We start from the raw sequence: 18,393 nt of genomic DNA, 5'->3' as shown, positions 1-18,393 counted from the left end.
ATATGATTCTACTTTTTGGGCTTTGAATATAAACTGAATCTAGAAGGCAGAACTTGTTGTAATTACTATGCCACACTTCACACATACTGTCTTAGTCCATTTTCTGCTGCTGTAAGAATACCACAGACTGGGTAATTTATAAACAAAAGAAATTCATTTGACTTACAGTTCTGGGGACTGCGAAAGTCCAAGATCCAGAGGCTGCATCTGGTGAAGGTCATTTTGTGGCAGAAAGCATCACATGAGGAGAGAGGCTGAGACAAAGTAGTGACAGTGCACAAGACAGAGAGAAAATGGGGGCCAAATTTATCCTTTTATCAGGATCCTACTCCCATGATAACTAATCCACTCCCACAGTAATGGCATTCATCCCTTCATGAGGGCATAGCCCCTATGGTCTAAATCACCTCTTTAAGGCTTCACCTTTTAATATTATTACAATGGCAATTACATTTCCAACACATGAATTTTTAGAGAACACATTCAAACCACAGCACATACCTGCTTGGGCTTGGGCAAGGGCAGGAATGTTACTTGATTCTCCAAATTTAAGTCAGCATCCAGACCTCGCTCTAATAGAGTTGGTTAATTTGGACACAGCTTTGCCCTTAGCATCTAATCAAGAATATTTTCCTTAATGGATATTCTTGAACTGCCAAAATGTTGGCACTGAGCCCTAGTCATGATAAGTAGGTTTACATTTTATTTTTAACTTAAATGAACAACATGTAGTCTTGATAGTATTTTTGGAGGTGTCCGTCTGCTGTATGTTACTGAAATCATTTGATGTGAAGGGTCGGAGTAGATTGATAAAAACATAGATTCCAAAGGAAGTGGTCTGGAATAGGAGGAGGATATGCCAAATATGGTATAGGAACATTTCTTTGATCATCCTAGTGATCAAAGATGGACCAGCTGTTAGCCAGGAGGGAACAAATTTCCTTTCCTTTTTCCTTGTCTTAGTAGCATTTTAAAGTGCAAGAGAAGAGAGGTGGGGAGAGAAACTGAAGTTTCTGGCTTCCCTAGAGATGTATAAATTAAAACTATAAATAAACTAACTTGTACAGTTTAGATGACTATGGTTACAATGAGGGGAAATTTTTGTACTTATACCATGTAGTCATCATTGTAATGGTTTCTGCTATGCTACACATGGGCTGTTGTAATTCTAACAAAACATCTAAGCCCACACACAATTTTTGTTGCTTTCCCTCCTTTCTCCTCACAGATATGCAGAAGATATTTTTTGTGGTCAGCTGAGGCAGGAGTTTACCACTTAGGGTAGAGTAAGGAGAGAAAAGGACTCACTCTGTTTTAGCACATAACCTCCTCATTCTTGATTTTGACATCTTAGGCAGGATTGGACTTGAAAGGATATTTACTCATTGGCTGTTGTCATATAGCATATTAGTTTCTTTTGCTGAAAAATCACTCCAAAATTTACTGGCTTAAAGTAACAAGAATCATTTTCGTTCCCTCTAATTGTTTCTGTGGGTCAGGAATTCAGAACTGGGCACAGTGGGGATGGTTTGTCTTTGCTTTATGAAAGTTGGCACCCCAGCTGAAAGACTCTATGATAGGAACAATCTGAAGGCTCATTCATTCCCATGTAAGTACAGCTGGAATTGTAGGCTGAAGCACCCTTATATTTGTCCAATAGTTTACTATTGAACAAAGTACCTTCCCCTAACCCTTGAGTGGGCCTCTATCCTGGAAACATTGAAAGGTCCTGTTACTCATCTCTTGACCAATCTCCATGTTTTATGTAAAGATTGGTATATTCTCTTTTTATTCAATTTTCATTAGTTTTCCCACTTATGTTCTATTTCTGTTTCAGGATCCCACATTAAAGTTGGTCTCTTTAGGCTCCTCTTGGCTCAGACAGTTTCTCAGACTTTCCTTGTTTTTCATGACTTTAACTGTTTGGAGTAGTACTGGTTAGGTATTTTGTCTGATGTTTTTCTCATGGTTAAACTGGGATTATACATTTTTGGCAGCCTTATCTTTTTAATATAATTTGTCACTGTTGCAAACGTCTACCAAAATAAAAATGTTTCCCTCCTCTGTGCAACAGTCCTTCAGTTTCTCCAATTGTCTGCAGCAGAAATTCAAATTACTCAGGATGACATATAAAGCTTTTCAGAATCTGGCTGTTGCCTTCCTCTTCAGTATAAAGTGTCACTCTACAAACCATTCGAGTTCTTTCCTGAAATGAAGCCCTAACAGTCTTGCAATGCCCGAGATTCATTAAAAAGACAAGGTAAGGTCACTACCATCAATGACTTTACATTTTAGGGGGGCAGGGTACATTTGCAAATAAATAAATGAATAGCATTCTACTTTTATGAAGGAAACAAGAAAGGAGTGGAGATTAAGAAGTACAAACAGTGTGGGAGTGAAGTATACTTTAGAGAGTCTGGGATCTCCTCTTTGAAGAACATAACTGTTGGTTTACTTGCCAGCCACCAGACTTTCCTTCTCTTTAGCTGTCTCAGAGGAGAGAATGTCTAACTCAGCTTTGTTTCCCCAGCGTCTAGTTTAGCCTAATTCATTAAATTAACAGTTTTGGACTAAATAAATGCGCTGAGAGTACTATCTAAAAATTAAAAATCAGTTGCTACCATCCCTATCCCCATTTATCCTTGAAATACCTTTCAAACCTGTTTCTGGAAAAAATATTAATATCCGTAAGAGTCCCATCTGCGTCAAGCATGATGAGAAAACTTTTGTCATTAGGATGCTAGTATTAACTTCCTATTTTACATGTTATAATTCAAAAGTAAATTTAATCTTTCAAATCTAGACCTCCCGGTTTTTCTGGAATTGAATGGACATGGTAAAGTCTGACACACTGTGAGTGGGGGAATGGGGAATTGGCTGTGAGGACATCCTCAGAATGGTTAAAATTCCGCGGGGAGAATGAGGCTTTAAGGTGGACTCGTCCTCTACCGCTACCCAGGCAGACTTCATAAAGAAGGGCGAGCAGAGTCCGCCAGTGCGTAAGAGAACTACTTAATTCACGTGGGCCTCTTTCTCCATGCCACTTAGTACCACAGGAACCTACCTGGGTCCCGCGCCCCGCCTATTTCCGGGTTGTCGCCGCCGCTGCCGTCGCGTGCGTAATGACGTGTCAGTCTCCTGCAGACCCCGGAAGTGCAACTCGAACTTGGTCGGGGCGCGGATCCCGAGAGGGAAAGTCATAACAACCGCACGAGGGAGTTCGACTGGCGAACTGGAAGGCCACGCCTCCTCCCGCCTGCCCCCTCAGCCCTGTAGCTGGGGGCAGAGCTCAGGTAGGACTGCTGTTTGCGGGGATGTGAGCTCCGGGGGCAGGCCCGGGTCGAAATCCGAGGAGGGTGCTGGCCTGAGTCGGGCTCAGGCGGGGGTCGCTGGCCCTGGGGCCCGAAGCTGTCAGGAACCACGCTGCATTCCCTGCGGACACCTCTGACTTGTATCTGGGTCCCCGCTGATGGGCAGGTCCCATGTGCGATTTCCAACCTCCAGGCGGGAGCGACACGTGTGTTGCCTGGATGACTTTCCTTATATCGGGGCGTACGGGATTCTGGGAGTCCCTGGAGACAGAGTAATGGGCCCTCCTCCGCTTTCTTGGGAGTGGAGGTATTGTGGTTCTTGTATTAATTTTTTTTTTTTCCTACAAAAAGTGTTATTAACTGCTAGCGCTTTACCAGAAGTCATTCGCTGCAGACGGATTAAAGTGCAGTTATAAAATGCTCTCAAAACTTGTAACATGCATGGGCGCGGGTGGGACGTTTCTCTGGGATGCAGTATGAATGTATGAATTAAGTGTTGAATACTTTTGACTTTGAAATAAAGTAAGTATGTTTTGGAGGCAGTCTTCTCTTTCCCTCATCCAGGTGTTTAACATATTCTTTTAGTGCTCCAGGGTCTGTATCTGTTGGGCCAAGAAACTCGTTATTTGTGTTTTGGATATGCTGTATTTAATGACATGCAATGTTGCATTTGTCCGTTTCTCCCAAATCCTCAAAAAAGCTGTAGAGGGAAAAATTCTCTGGTTTTTGTCTGCAATAGAGGGAAAAATTCTCTGGTTTTTGTCAGCAAGTGCCTTGTATATTTATCAAAATATCAATGCGATTTTTTAATGCAGTACATGACATCGTTTGTATTAACGCATGCCGTATACTGCGTAACAAATATCGCATTGATAAGGTGTATTCTTTATCCTACAATGCGAGGGACAGTTACACTGTATACATTTAGCGAATGTAGAAACTGAGTAAGAGAGTAGTTTTGGATCTGCTGGTACCAGGCTTCTTTCAGAATTTTCAACTAGGCCTTACTTCCACTTAACCAGTGAACCCTACACTGAAAAGTTAGGGTGCTGAGTAAGAGAGTATTTTTGGATCTGCTTCATTAAGGCCTCAGTGACAGTGCTGGTACCAGACTTCTTTCAGAATTTTCAACTAGGCCTTACTTCCCCTTAACCAGTGAACCCTACACTGAAAAGCTCTGGATGCTTTCCAGCTATGGCTGCTCCATATGGTAGAATAAATAGTACCAAGGCCAAGAGGGAAACCATGAGCATCCACCTATTTATTCATTTAGCAGATATTTACTAGCAACCTTCAGTGTGCGGGATAGTGTTCAGGTGCTGAGAAGACAGTCGTGAACAAAATAGAAAGTCCTTCTGCTCCTGGAACTTACATTCTAATGAATGGAGAAGTATAATTAACAAGTAAATACATAACGAGTAGTGATTAAGAGCTATAGAGAAAGACTGGGTGCGGTGGCTCACGTCTGTAATCCTAGCATTTTGGGAGACCGAGGCTGGCGGATTGCCTGAGCTCTGGAGGTCGAGACCAGCCTGGGCAACATGGTGAACCCTGTCTCTACTAAAATACAAAAAAATTAGCCGGGTGTGGTGGCTGCACCTGTATTCCCAGCTACTCTGGAGGCTGAGGCAGGAGAATTGCTTGAACCAGGGAGGTGGAGGTTGCAGTGAGCCAAGTTGTTCAGATCATGTGCCACATAATTTCTATTCATAATGAGTTCAATTGAGTAATTTGAGTGTGTAATTTAACAATGTCCAAAACTGTAAAAAAAATTGTAAGTGTAATCTGGTAAGAAGGAAGGGCATTTTAAAAAATCTAGAATGTCCAATTGCCCATAAGTTCAAGGTAACAACGCCTTTTTTTTTTTTTTTTAAACTATTGAATGTTTTGTACACTAATTTATTAGATACTCTTGGGGGTGCTACGTTGAGCTATTTCAGTTATAAATCTCATTTAAATCAATTTCTTTGCTTTAGTTTAATGAATGAAAAATTGTATCACAATTTTATAACTCCTTGGCAAATTAAAATTGATTAATTTACTACAGATGAGATGGCAGATGACTGACTTACTCAAGGTTTCACAGCTAAGTTACAGAGAAATTAGAGACAAAAATGCTATACTGCTTTCTCTAATATTGTTTGTTGTCTCCATTTGGAGGAAATGATCTCTTTTGTAATATACATAATTGAGATAATTTTTGCTTCAGAGAAAATAACACTGTCAAGACCATCAAAGTAAAGCATTACTGTATATTTCCATTTCTTCATATCAGATTTATTTATTTTTTTACTTGGAAATTGCTTAGAAACTAGATTTTATTTTATTTTTAAACTTTTATTCCTTTCTAACTTTTATTTTTATTTTAGTTCAGGGGGTACATGTGCAGTGACCAGATCGGTAGTTTTTCAATTCTCATCCTCTTCCCAACCTCCACCCTGAAGTAGACCCCATTGTGTACTGTTCCCTTTGTCCATGTGTACTTAATATTTAGCTCTCACATGTAAGTGGGAACATTTTGTATTTGTTTTTTTTTCCTGCATTGATTCACATAGAATAATGGCCTCCAGCTCCATCCATGTTGCTGTAAAGGACATGATTTTATTCTTTTTTCTGGCTGTGTGGTGTTCCATGGTGTATACGTGCCACATTTTCTTTGTTCAGTCCATTGTTGATGGGTATGTAGGTTGATTCCACATCTTTGCTTTTTTGAATAGTGCTGTGATGACCATATGAGTACATGTTGTCTTTTTATTGGAATGATTTATATGCCTTTGGGTTTGTACCCAGGAATGGGATTGTTGAGTTGAATGGCAGTTCTTTCTGTTTTAGCTTTGAGAAATCTCCAAACTGCTTTCCACAGTGGCTGAAATTTACATTCCCCCCACCACTGTAAAAGCATTCACTTTTCTCCACAACCTCATCAGCAGCTGTTATTTTTTTACTTTTTAATAACAGCCATTCCAACTGATGTGAGATGGTTCTTATTTTGGTTTTGATTTGCATTTCTCTAAAACTCAGTGATGTTGAGCATTTTTTCATATGCTTGCTGGCTATGTGTATATCTTGTTTTGAGAATTGTTTATTCATGTCCTTTGCCCATTTTTTATGGGTTTTTTTTGCTTGTTAATTTGTTTAAGTTCCTTACAGATCCTGGCTATGTAGGATGCATAGTCTGCAAATTTTTTCTCCCATTCCGTAGGTTGTCTGTTTACTCTGTTGATACTTTCTTTTGTTGTGTAGAGGCTCTTTAGTTTAATTAGGTCTTTCTTTTCAACTTTTGTTTTTGTTGCAGTTGCTTTTGGAGTCTTCATATGAAATCTTTGCCAGGGCCTAGGTTCAGAATGGTATTGCCTAGATTTTCTTTTAGAGTGTTTATAGTTTTAGGCCTTACATATAAGTCTTTAATCCATCGTGAATGGATTTTTGTGTATGGTAAAAGGAAAGGGTTCAGTTTCAATCTTCTGCATATGGCTAGGCAGTTATCCCAGCACTCTTTATTGAATAGGGAGTCCTTTTCCCATTGCTTATTTTTGACTTTGTCAAAGATCAGATGGTTTTAGGTGTGTGGCTTTATTTCTGGGTTCTCTATTCTGTTCCGTTGTTTTATGTGTCTGTTTTTTTTTTTTTTTTTTTTTTTTTTCCCCCCAGTACCACGCTGTTTTGGTTACTGTAGCCTGGTAGTATAGTTTGAAGTCAGATAGTGTGATGCCTCTGGCTTTGTTCTTTTTGCTTAGGATTGTTTTGGGTATTCAGGCTGCTTTTCAGTTCCATATGAATGTTAGATATTTTTTCTAGTTCTGTGAAAAATGTAATTGGTAGCTTGATAGGAGTAGCATTGAATCTGTAAATTGCTTTGAGCAACATGGCCATTTTAATAATGTTAATTCTTCCTCTCCATGAGTAAGGAATATCTTTCCATTTGTGTTGTTTCTGATTTCTGTAGCAAAGTTTTGTAATTCTCATTGTAGAGATCTTTCACCTCCCTGTTGAGCTGTATGCCTAGGTATTTTATTTCTTTTGTGGCTATTGTGAATGGGATTGCATTCTTGATTTGACTCTCAGCTTGGACGTTATTGCTGAAATGCTACTGATTTTTTGACATCGATTTTGTATCCTGAAACTATGTAGAAGTTGTTTATCAGATCTAGGAACCATTGGGTAGAGAGAGTGGGGTTTTCTAAGTATAGAATCATTATCATCTGTGAACAGAGATAGTATGACTTCCTCTTAATTTGGATGCCTTTCATTTGTTTCTCTTGCCTAATTGCTTTGGATGAAATTTCCAGTGCTATGTTGAATAGTTGTGGTGAGAGTGGGCATGCTTGCCTTTTTCCGGTTTTCAAGGGAAATGTCTCTAGCTTTTCCCTATTTAGTATGATGTTCGCTGTGGGTTTGTCATAGATGGATCTTTTTATTTAAGGTATGTTCCTTCAGTGTCTAGTTTGTTGAGAATTTTTAACACGCAGTGATGTTAAATTTTATCGAATGCCTTTCCTGCATATATTGAGATGATCATGTGGTTTTTGTTTTTAGTTTTGTTTATGTGTTGAATCACGTTTACTGATTTACATATATTGACCCAACCTTGTATAACAGGAATAAAGCCATCTTGATCATGGTAGATTAGGTTTTTGATGTGCTTCTGGTTTTGGTGTGCTAGTATTTGTTGAGGATTCTTACATCTATATTCTTCAGGGATATTGGCCTAAAGTTTTCTTTTTTCATTGTGTTTCTACAAAGTTATGGTATTAGAATGATGCTGGCTCCATAGAATGATTTGACGGGGAGTCCTTTCTTCTCAGTTTTTGGAATAGTTTAGTAGGGTTGTTATCCACTCTTCTTTATATGTTGGGTAGAATTTGGCTGTCAATATGTCTTTTCCAGGGCTGCTTCTGGGTGTAGGCTTTTTATTACTGAATCAATTTTGAAATTCACTATTGGTCTGTTCAGGGTTTCAATTTATTTCTGATCAATCTTGGGAGGTTGTATGTTTTGAGGAACTTATCCATTTTCTCTAAGTTTTCTAGTTTGTGTAGGTAGAGGTGTCCATAATAGTCTCTGAGGGTTTTTTGTATTTCTGTGGGGTCAGTTGTAATCTTCACTTTGCATTTCTGATTGTGTTTATTTGGACTTCTTTCCTTTTTTCTTTATTTGTCTAGCTAGTGGTCTGTCAGTCTTATTCTTTCAGAGAACCACGTTTTGGTTTCATTGACCTTTTGTATAGTTTTTCATGTCTTAGTTTTGTTCAGTTAAGCTCTGATTTTGGTTTTTTCTTCTGCTAGCTTTGGGGTTAGTTTACTTTTGTTTTTTTTTTTTTTTTTTTGGTTGCTCTAGGTGTGATGTTAGGTTGTTAATTTGAGATCTTTCTAACTACTTGATGTAGGTGTTTACTGCTATAAACTTTCCTTTGAAGACTGCTTTAGCTGTGTCTCAGAGAATCTGGTATGTCATTTCTTTGTTTTCATTAGTTTCAAAAAATATCTTGAATTCTGTCTTAATTTCATTGTTTACCCAAAGTCATTCAGGGAACAGATTGTTTAATTTCCACATAATTATATGATTTTGGAGATCTGTTCTTGTACTGTGGTTGAGAGTGTGGTATAATTTCAGTTTTTTGTTTTTTTTTTAATCTGTTGACAATTCCTTTATGGCTGAGTGTGTGGTCAATATTACATTATGTGTCATGTGCAGATAAGAAGAATGTATATTCTGTTGTAGTTGAGTGGAGTGTTCTGTAGATGTCTGTTAGGTCCGTTTGGTCAAGTGTCAAGTTTAGGTCCTAAATATCTTTGTTAGTTTTGTGCCTCGATGATCTGTCTAGTACTGTCAGTGGGTGTCGAGATGAGATCTTCCACTATTAATCTTCCACTATTATTGCGTGGTTATCTAAGTCTCTTTGTAGGTCTCTAAGAACTTATTTTATGAATCTGGGTGCTCCAATGTTGGATGCATGTATATTTAGGATAGTTAATTTTCATGTTGAATTGAACCTTTTATCATTATCTAATGCCCTTCTTAGTCCTTTTTGATTATTGTTGCTTTCAAGTCTGTTTTTTTGAATTACAAAATTAAAAGAGCAATCTGTCTCTTTTTTTGTTTTCTGTTTGCTTGATAGATTTTTCTCTATCCCTTACTCTGAGTCTGTGCGTATCATTGTATGTGATATGGGTCTCTTGAAGATGGTATATAGTTAGGTCTTGTTTCTTTATTCAAATTGCCACTCTGTGCCTTTTAAGTGGTGTAGTTAGTCCGTTTACATTCAGGGTCAGTATTGATATATGAAAATTTGATCCTGTTATGCTGTTAGCTGCTTGTTATGTAGATTTGATTGTGTAGTTGCTTTATGGTGTCAATGGTCTGTATACTTAAGTGTGTTTTTGTGGTGGCCAGTAATGGCCTTTCATTTTCATGTTTAGTGCTTCCATAAGGACCTCTTATAAGGCAGGTCTGGTGGTAGTGAATTCCCTTAGTATTTGCTTATCTGAAAAGGATTTTATTTGTCTTTCACTTAATGAAGCATAGTTTGGCTGGATGTGAAATTCTTGGTTAGCATTTCCTTTCTTTAAGAACGCTGAATAAAGGTCCCCAGTCTTTTCTGGCTTGTAGGGTTTCTGCTGAAAGGTCAGCTGTTAGCCTGATGGGGTTCCCTTTGTAGGTGACCTCTACCTTCTTTTTAGCTCCCTTTAAGATTTTTTCTTTTACTTTGACCATGGAGAATCTGATGACTATTTGTCTTCAGGATGGTTGTCTTGAATAGCATCTTACAGGGGTTCTCTGCAGTTCCTGAATTTGAATGTCTACCTCCCCAGAAAAGTTAGGGAAATTTTGATAATTTTTAATTATGTTTTCTAAGTTGCTTTCTCTCTGTCTCTGTCTTTCAGGAATGCCAGTGTGTCATATGTTTGGTCTGTTTACGTAATCCCATATTTTTAGGAGGTTTTTGTTCATTCTTTTTATTCGTTTGCCTTTATTTTTGTCTGATTGAGTTCATTTGAAGAATTGGTCTTTGAACTTTGAGATTCTTTCCTCAGTTTTGTCTATTCTGAGCACTTCTGATTGTATTATGAAATTTTTTTAGTGAGTTTTTCAGCTCTATCTATCTATCTGAGCACTTCTGATTGTATTATGAAATTTTTTTAGTGAGTTTTTCAGCTCTATCAGATCAGTTTGGTTCCTTCTTAAAATGACTATTTCATCTTTAAGTTCTTGTATTGTTTTATTGGATTCCTTGGATTCCTTGGATTGGGTTTCAACTTTCTCCTGAATCTTGATGATTCTCCTTGCCATCCGCATTCTGAATTCTATGTCTATAATTTCAGACTAGTTAAGAACCATTCTTAGGCAGGTGGTGCAGTCATTTGGAGGTAGGAAAACACGCTGACTTTTTTTTTTACTTTGGAATTATTGATATTTATTATTTCCTATGCTATAACATAGTTAAAGCTAATTTTCAGGAGGAAAGTTTCATTTTGTAATTATTCATTATTATACTGTGATGGGGAGGGCTTTAGTATTCTTTTTTTCCTGGTTATTCCTTTTTTTAAAAAAAAAGTATTTTAGGTTTGGGGATACATGTGTAGGTTGGTTACATAGATAACATGTGTCATAGGGTTTGTTGTATGTATTATTACATCACCCAAGTATTAAGCTCAGTATCCAATAGTCATCTTTTCTGCACATTGCCCTCCTCCTCACCTCCCTCTCTTAAGTAGACCCCAGTGTCTATTGTTACTTTCTTTATGTTCATAAGTTCTCCTAATTTAGCTCACATTTATAAGTGAGAACATGCAGTATTTGGTTTTCAGTTACTGTGTTAGTTTGCTAAGGATGATGGCCTCCAGCTTCATCCATGTTCCCGCAGAAGACGTGATCTCATTTTTTTTTTATGGCTGCATAATATTCCATGGTGTGTATCTACCACATTTTCTTTATCCAGTCTGTCATTGATGGGCATTTAGTTTGATTCCATGTCTTTACTGTTGTGAACGGTACTGCAGTGAACATTCACGTGCCTGTGTCCTTATGATAGATATTCTTCCTCTGAGTGTATACCCAGTGACGGTATGGCAGCATCAAATAGTAGCCCTGCTTTTAGCTCTTTGAGGAAAAGCTATACTGCTTTCCACAATGGTAGAACTAATTTACACTCCCACCGACAATGTATCAGGGTTCCCTTTTCTCCACAACTTTGCTGGCATATGTTATTTTTTGACTTTGTAATAATAACCATTCTGACTGGTGTGAGATGGTATCTCATTCTGGTTTTGATTTGCATTTCTCTAATGATCAGTGATATTGAGCTTTTTTTCATATGCTTTTTGTGTGCATGTATGTCTTTTAAGAAGTATCTGTTCATGTCTTTTGTTTACTTTTTAATGGGGTTGTTTGTTTTTCTCTTACAATGTTGTTTAAGTTCCTTGTGGATGCTGGACTTTCTCCTGAATCTTGATTTTTGCCAACTATGCATCTGACTAAGACAGATTTTTTTCCCATTATGTAGGTTGTCTGTTTACTCTGTTGATAGTTACTTTTGCTGTGCAGAAGCTCTTAAGTTTAATTAGATTCCATTTGTCAGTTTTTGCTTTTGTTGTGATTGCTTTTGGTGTCTTTGTCATGAATTCTTTGCCCGTTCGTAGGTCCAGGATGGTATTGCCTAGGTTGTTTTCCAGGGGTTTTATAGTTTTGGGTTTTACATTTAAGTCTTTAATCCATTTGAGTCTATTCTTGTATATGGTATAAGAAAGGGGTCCAGATTCAGACTTCTGCATATGGCTTGCCACTTATCTCAGCACCATTTTTTGAATAGGGAGTCTTTTCCCCTTTTCTTGTTTTTGTCAGCTTTGTCAAAGATTAGATGGTCATAGATGTGTGGCCTTATTTGTGGGCTCTTTATTCTGTTCTATTGGTCTATATACTTGTTTTTGTACCCATACTATGCTGTTTTGATCCCTGTAGCCTTGTAGTATGATTTGAAGTCAGGTAACATGATACTCCAGCTTTGTTCTTTTTGCTTAGTATTGTGCTGGCTATTTGAGCCATAAAATTACTTTTCTGGTTCCATAAAAATTTTAAAATAATTTTTTCTAGTTCTGTGAAGAATGCCTTTTGTAGTTTGATAGGAATAGCATTGAATCTGTAAATTGCTTTGGGCAGTAGCCATTTTAATGATATTGATTCTTCCTTTCCACCAGCATGGGATGTTTTTCCATTTATTTGTGTGTCATCTCTGATTTCTTTCAGCAGTGTTTTGTAATTCTCATTGTAGAGATCTTTCACCTCCCTTATTAGCTGTATTCCTAGATATTTGTGTGTGTGTGTGGCAGTTTTGAATGGGATGGCCATTCTGAATTGGCTCTCAGTTTGGTTGTTGTTGGTATACAGGAATGCTACTGATTTTTGTACATTGATTTTGTATCCTGAAACTTTGCTGAAGTTATCAGCTGAAGGAGCTTTTGGACTCATACTATGGGGTTTTCTCAATATAGAATCATGTCATCTGCAAACAGGTAGTTTGACTTTCTTCCTATTTGGATGCCCTTTATTTCTTCCTTTCATCTGATTGCTCTGGCTAGGACTTCCAATACTAAGTTGAATAGATGTGGTGAGAGAGGGCATCCTTATCTTGTGCGGTTTTTCGGGGGAATACTTCCAGCTTTTGCCCATTCCATGTAATGTTGACTGTGGGTTTCTCATAGATGTGTCTCATTATTTTGAGGTATGTTCCTTCAATACCTAGCTTATTGAGAATTTTTAACGTGATAGGATGTTGAATTTTATCAAAAGCCTGTTGAAATAACCATATGGCTTTTGTCTTTAGTTCTGTTTACGTCATGAATCACATTTATTGATTTTCGTATGTTGAACCAGCCTTGCATCCTGGGGATGAAGCCTCCTTGATCATGGTGGATTAGCTTTTTGATGTGCTATTGGATTTGGTTTGCACGTATTTTGTTGAGGGTTTTTGCACCAGTGTTCATCAAAGATATTGGCCTGAAGTTTTCTTTTTTTGTTGTTTCACTGTCAGATTTTAGATCAAGGTGATGCTGGCCCCATAGAGTGAGTTGGGGAGAAGTCCATCCTCCTCAGTGTTTTGGAATAGTTTCTGTAGGAATAGTACCAGCTTTTCCTTGTGCATCTGGTAGAATCTAGCTGTGACTCCATCAGGTCCTGGGCTTTTTTTGGTTGGTAGGCTATTTATTAGTGATTCAATTTTGGAGCTTGTTAATGGTCTGTTCAGGGAATCTGTGTCTTTCTGGCTCAGTCTCGGAAGAGTGCATATGTCCAGGAATATATCCATCATACCTAGGTTTTCTAGTTTGTTTGCGTAGAGGGATGTTAATAGTAGTTTCTGATGGTTGTTTTTGTTTCTGTGGGGTCAGTAGTAACATTCCCTTAGTAATTGCTAATTGTGTTTATTTGGATCTTCTCTTTTTTCTTCTTAATTAGCCTAGCTAGTGGCCTATTTTTTTTTTCCAAAAAATCAACTCCTTAATTTGTTGATCTTTTGAATGGTTTTTTGTGTTTTGAGTTCCTTCAGTTCAGCTCTAATTTTTGTTATTTCTTGTCTTCTAGCTTTGGGGTTGATTTGCTCTTGTTTCTCTCATTCTTTCCGTTGTGAAGGTAGGTTGTTAATTTAAGATGTTTCTAGTTTTTTGATGTGGGCATTTAATGCTTTGAATTTTCATTTTAACATTGTTTAGTCATGTCCCAGAGATTCTGGTATGTTCTATCTTTGTTCTCATTATTTTCAAGGAACTTCTTGATTTCCGCCTCAATTTCATTATGTACCCAAAAGTCATTTGGGAGCATGTTGTTTAATTTTTATGTATTTGTATGGTTTTGAGTGATTTTCATTGTGTTGACTTACATTTTTATTGTGCTGTGGTCCAAGAGACAGTTTGACTTTCTGAGTTGCCAGAGCCCTTCCTGTGGTTCTTCATCTTTGTGGCCGGATGTTCCTTTAATCTTTGTTGTTGCTGTCCTTTGGATGGACCTTTTTGCTTTTATACTTCTTGATGCCTTTGAGGGTTTGACTGTTCTTTAAGTTGGTTTCAGTCAGCTGTCTTCATTTCTGGATGATTTCAGGGGACCAAGGTTCAGCTCAGCACTCCTGGGCTGCATGCTTTAACCCTGGAGGGTTGTGACTGGGCCCACAGCTTTGTTCTCTGACCCCCTGAGGTTAAGCACCTGCTGTGCTGGAGGAGCTGAGGTGTTCCCAGTTCACTTGTAGCAGCACTCCCATGGAGGGTGCTGACAAAAGCCCTTCATTAGGCCAGTGACAGAAGGGTCTGTGTTCGTGTGCACCAGCAGTGGAGAGAGGTTGTAGGCATGTGCATACTGGCAAAGCAGTGGGGGGAGGCTGTGGGCGGGTGTGTGCTGACAGGGGCCTGTATCAGTTTGTTTTCATGCTGCTGATAAAGATGTACTTGAGACCAGGCAATTTACAAAATAAAGAGGTTTAATGGTTTTATAGTTACTTATGGCTGGAGAGGCCTCACAATAATGGTGGAAGGCAAGGAGGAGCAAGTCACATCGTACATGGATGGAAGCAGGCGAAGAGAGAGATTGTGCAGGGAAACTCCCATTTTTAAAACCATCGGATCTTGTGAGACTTACTATCATAAGAACAGCATGGGAAAGACACGCTCCCATGATTCAATTACCTCCCACTGGGTCCTTTCCACAACACATGGGAATTCAAGATGAAATTTGGGTGGAGACATAGCCAAACCATATCAGAGCCCATCTGCAGAAGTTCTCTGATGGTTAGGTGACATCTGCCAGCTGATGAGCTGTGGCGGTGGCCATTGGGAAGTGCCCCTGTTGGATATCTGAGACTATGCTGCAAGCTTATCTGGCCAGGCAGTGACTGGTAGAGGCTGGCAGACAGGGTGGGGGTGCTCAGATCAGACTGGCTGTGTCCCCCAGGCAAGTTAGCCCTGTTCTGTCCAGGCCTGACAGTCAATATATGCTAAAGCCGCGTAGAGGAGCATGATGAGCTTTCGGTGATAGCCATCCCTAACTGTGCTCCACTGTAGCCATTTCCGTGCCAAAGCCTCTGAGCTCTGAACAGGCTGGAGTCCTGTCCCTGCCACTTCTCCAAGCAGTTCTCCCTGCTAGCTCAAATGTCCATGGGGGTCATCAGGTCTCGTGTAGCTAGGATTCTGGAGGTCCATGGTGAGAGTAGGCCACTCCACACCTATTGAACTCACTCCTTCTCCAGGAGCCACTCAAGGCCAGAAATGAATCCTGGTGCTTGGCAACCCTGTGTTGAGTTCCCAGCTTCCTCCTCCTTCAGTCCAGGGTCTATGTCCTTTCTCTGTTCACTCTCAATGCCTTCCTTCCAAAGATTTTCTTGAAGTTTGCTGGTGTTCTTGATGGTCTCTTCTCTAGATGGGAGAAGCTCTTCCTCCATCTAGCCGGCCATTGTGGCTCTTCTTTCTTTGTATATTTATTTTAATCGTAGTCTAGATTGATAATGTACCAAGCCTTGCTTTGCTCAGAAGTTAAAGAGGTGCTAACAAGACTAAGACTGTGGATTTGGGCCCTTGTAAGGCCCTTTAATAGCTCTTTACAGGAATGATTATAACCACCAGTATAACTACTAACTACTTGGGATATAGCTAGTATTCCTATTCCCTGCCAATCATATTGCCATCATATGTAATCTAGTATAAGAAAACAGTAGAAAAGGTACTTGTACCTCAGGAGACACACTATTTGTATTAAAAAGAATAATTCAGAGTAAATATCCAAGTTAATGAAGACATACAAGTGATACCCCTTTCCTCTACAAAGCGTAGCTTAGTTTTATGTGCTTATATAAAATGTGGAGCAAGCTACAATTGTGATCAAGACTATAACCTAAGATGAGGCAAGTAAAAAATGTGAAAAGATTGATTAATTGTTAGATTAGATGCTCTCTTGATTTGAATTACCCATTCTTCTTGTTATCATCATTTTTGCCTGTACTATGGAAATGACTCTGGAATTAAGTAGTTTGGAATTTTGTTAATAATCTTGATCCATTTGGTTTAATACACTCTGATGTAATTTGAATACTTTGATTAAATGGTCATATCTGAGAATTGATGGGAAGAAAGGTCAGATCAGGCAGGTTGAGGATGTTGGGATAAAAAAGAAAGGATTTCTTTCAGTAGAGATTGGCTAAATGGGGATAAGACTCTGGTCTCAGAAGAGATGGAGAGCAGGAGAGATAAATGAACAGGAAAAGGCCTAAGATCTGGATAAGGGAAAAAAAACATGGCAAGAGTCAGGCAGATTTTCAGTTATTCGAATCAGTAATAGATGTATACCTAGTCATAAGGCAATCTGGACTTCATATTTGAGGATATTACCTTCTGGTTGGGTGTCTGCTATGAAGGTAAGACTTTAGTATAATGTTTTGTATTACAATAGATGGAAGTATGTATAGGATACTATGGGAGTGTTGTAAGGCTTTTCCTGGGGTTGGAGAAAATTATCCTTAAGTTGAGAACCTAAGGATGGATCATTTAAAATAAAGCAGAAAGACATTCTAGATAGAAGAAATAGCTCTTAGCAGTCTGATGTTTGCAAAAACAAAAAGCAATTTGCAGTTACTAGAGGAGAAAATTTGATTGTAGTGAGAGGTGGAGTTGAAGGAGGAAATAGGAGCCACATCATGGCTATGTGTGTGTGTGCATAAGATGTGGGCAGAGAAGGCTTGTATAATTTGCCAAGGAGCTTGGACTTGCCTCTGTAAGCAGCAGGAACTATTGAGTGGTTACTCTTATCTTCTATTTAGTAAAAAACATAATCTTGCCCAAACAGAAGTCTGGCCTTTGCCCTCACTTTACGGATGATAATGCCTTGGGCCACACTAATGGTGTGATTGAGGATTGGGGCTGGCTACATCTGTTATAGTCTTCAGGTCGGGGCTGCCCATGCCAGAAATACTAACTATGTGACTTAGGGTGGGGCTTTTGGTTAAGTAATATCAGTTAACCTGGAGGCTGACCTCAACCATATAGACAGTTAATTAGTCATTCATGCCTAAGTAACAGAGCCCCAAGAAAAACACTGAATACTCTGTCTTCTGTGAGCCTTCCTAGTTGGCAATACTCTGTGTGTGTTGTTAAACAGACAGCAGGAGAATGATGTGACCATGATGTCATGGGGAGAGGACAATGGCAGTTCCATGTTTGGTACCTTCCTAGTCTGTCTTATGTGCTTCTTTTCTTTGTCCTGTTAATCTATATCCTTTCCCTGTAATAAACTAACTGTGAATAGAATAGCTTTCAGTGAGTTCCGTGAGTCTTTCCAGCAAATTATGGAAACAGAATGGTTTTGGGAATCCTCTGAACTTACAGTGGTGTGAGAAGTTGGGTAGTTTCTTTTGTGGATTTTTTTGTCTATCTCTGTAGGTGCGAAAAACCCTTTGCATCATCTTTCTCTGCTTCTTTCTTTCTCTAATTTAGGACAAAATTGGCCTTTCAGTTTGAAAGCAGCGATAAACATACAATGCTGTTGAAGTAATGCATCTTCTAAGATGAGAGGATATTGGGGAAAATATCAAGACTATTATAATACAAATGTCCCTAAACATAATACAATCCCCTGATACTCTCCTTTCTAATTGCTATTGACTGAATTATGTCCCTCTAGTTTGTATATTGAAACCCTAACCCCAGTATGGTTGCGTTTGGTTTTATTAAGGTTAAATGAGGTCAGAGGATGGGACTTTGACCCCATAGGATTAGTGTCTTCATAAGAAGAGACATGAGAGAGGCCATTCTCCTGGTCACTTTCTCTTTACCATGTAAGGACATGGTGAGAAAGTAAAAATCTGCAAACCAGGAAAAGAGCCCTTGTCAGAAACCAGCCAACCCTCCTGGACCTTGATCTAGGACTTCTAGCCTCAAGAGCTGTGAGAAAATAAATTTAACTTGTTTAAGCAACCCAGTCTATGCAATTTTGTTATGGCAGCCTGAGTAGACTGATACAAATTGTAATACCATGAATTGGGATGTTACTGTAATACCTAAAAATGTAGATGTGGCTTTGGAGCTGGAATATAGAGAGGGCCTGCAGAACAGAG

The 18,393-nt window shown here is 38.8% G+C and overlaps 1 protein-coding gene and 1 long non-coding RNA gene across 8 annotated transcripts in view; one reads left to right on the top strand and one right to left on the bottom strand.

The window, feature by feature from the left end:
* The window catches only part of LOC108586601, a 31,999-nt gene extending 28,883 nt beyond the window's left edge, over positions 1-3,116 (bottom strand). Inside the window, exons 1-2 of the long non-coding RNA XR_001904121.3 lie at positions 3,065-3,116; positions 167-254 (exon numbers count right to left, since the gene is read on the bottom strand). This is a non-coding gene — a long non-coding RNA (uncharacterized LOC108586601). The remainder of the gene's footprint in view (positions 1-166; positions 255-3,064) is intronic.
* A 3-nt stretch (positions 3,117-3,119) lies between these two features.
* Positions 3,120-18,393, top strand: part of FAM172A (family with sequence similarity 172 member A) — a 484,753-nt gene continuing 469,479 nt past the window's right edge. For 4 of the 7 annotated variants that reach the window (XM_031666760.1, XM_031666763.1, XM_031666761.1 and 1 more), the window contains exon 1: positions 3,191-3,293. The gene's annotated coding sequence lies outside the window, so the exon portion shown is untranslated. Of the gene's footprint in view, positions 3,294-18,393 lie in introns of all 7 variants that reach the window. The other 3 variants (XM_003899921.5, XM_003899922.5, XM_009208776.4) reach the window with 3 other exon arrangements.

This window comes from Papio anubis, chromosome 5, assembly GCF_008728515.1.
Source record: "Papio anubis isolate 15944 chromosome 5, Panubis1.0, whole genome shotgun sequence".
NCBI classification, from domain to species: Eukaryota; Metazoa; Chordata; class Mammalia; order Primates; family Cercopithecidae; genus Papio; species Papio anubis.
Note: the sequence above shows the minus strand (reverse complement) of the source record. Positions and strands in the feature narration are given on the sequence as shown.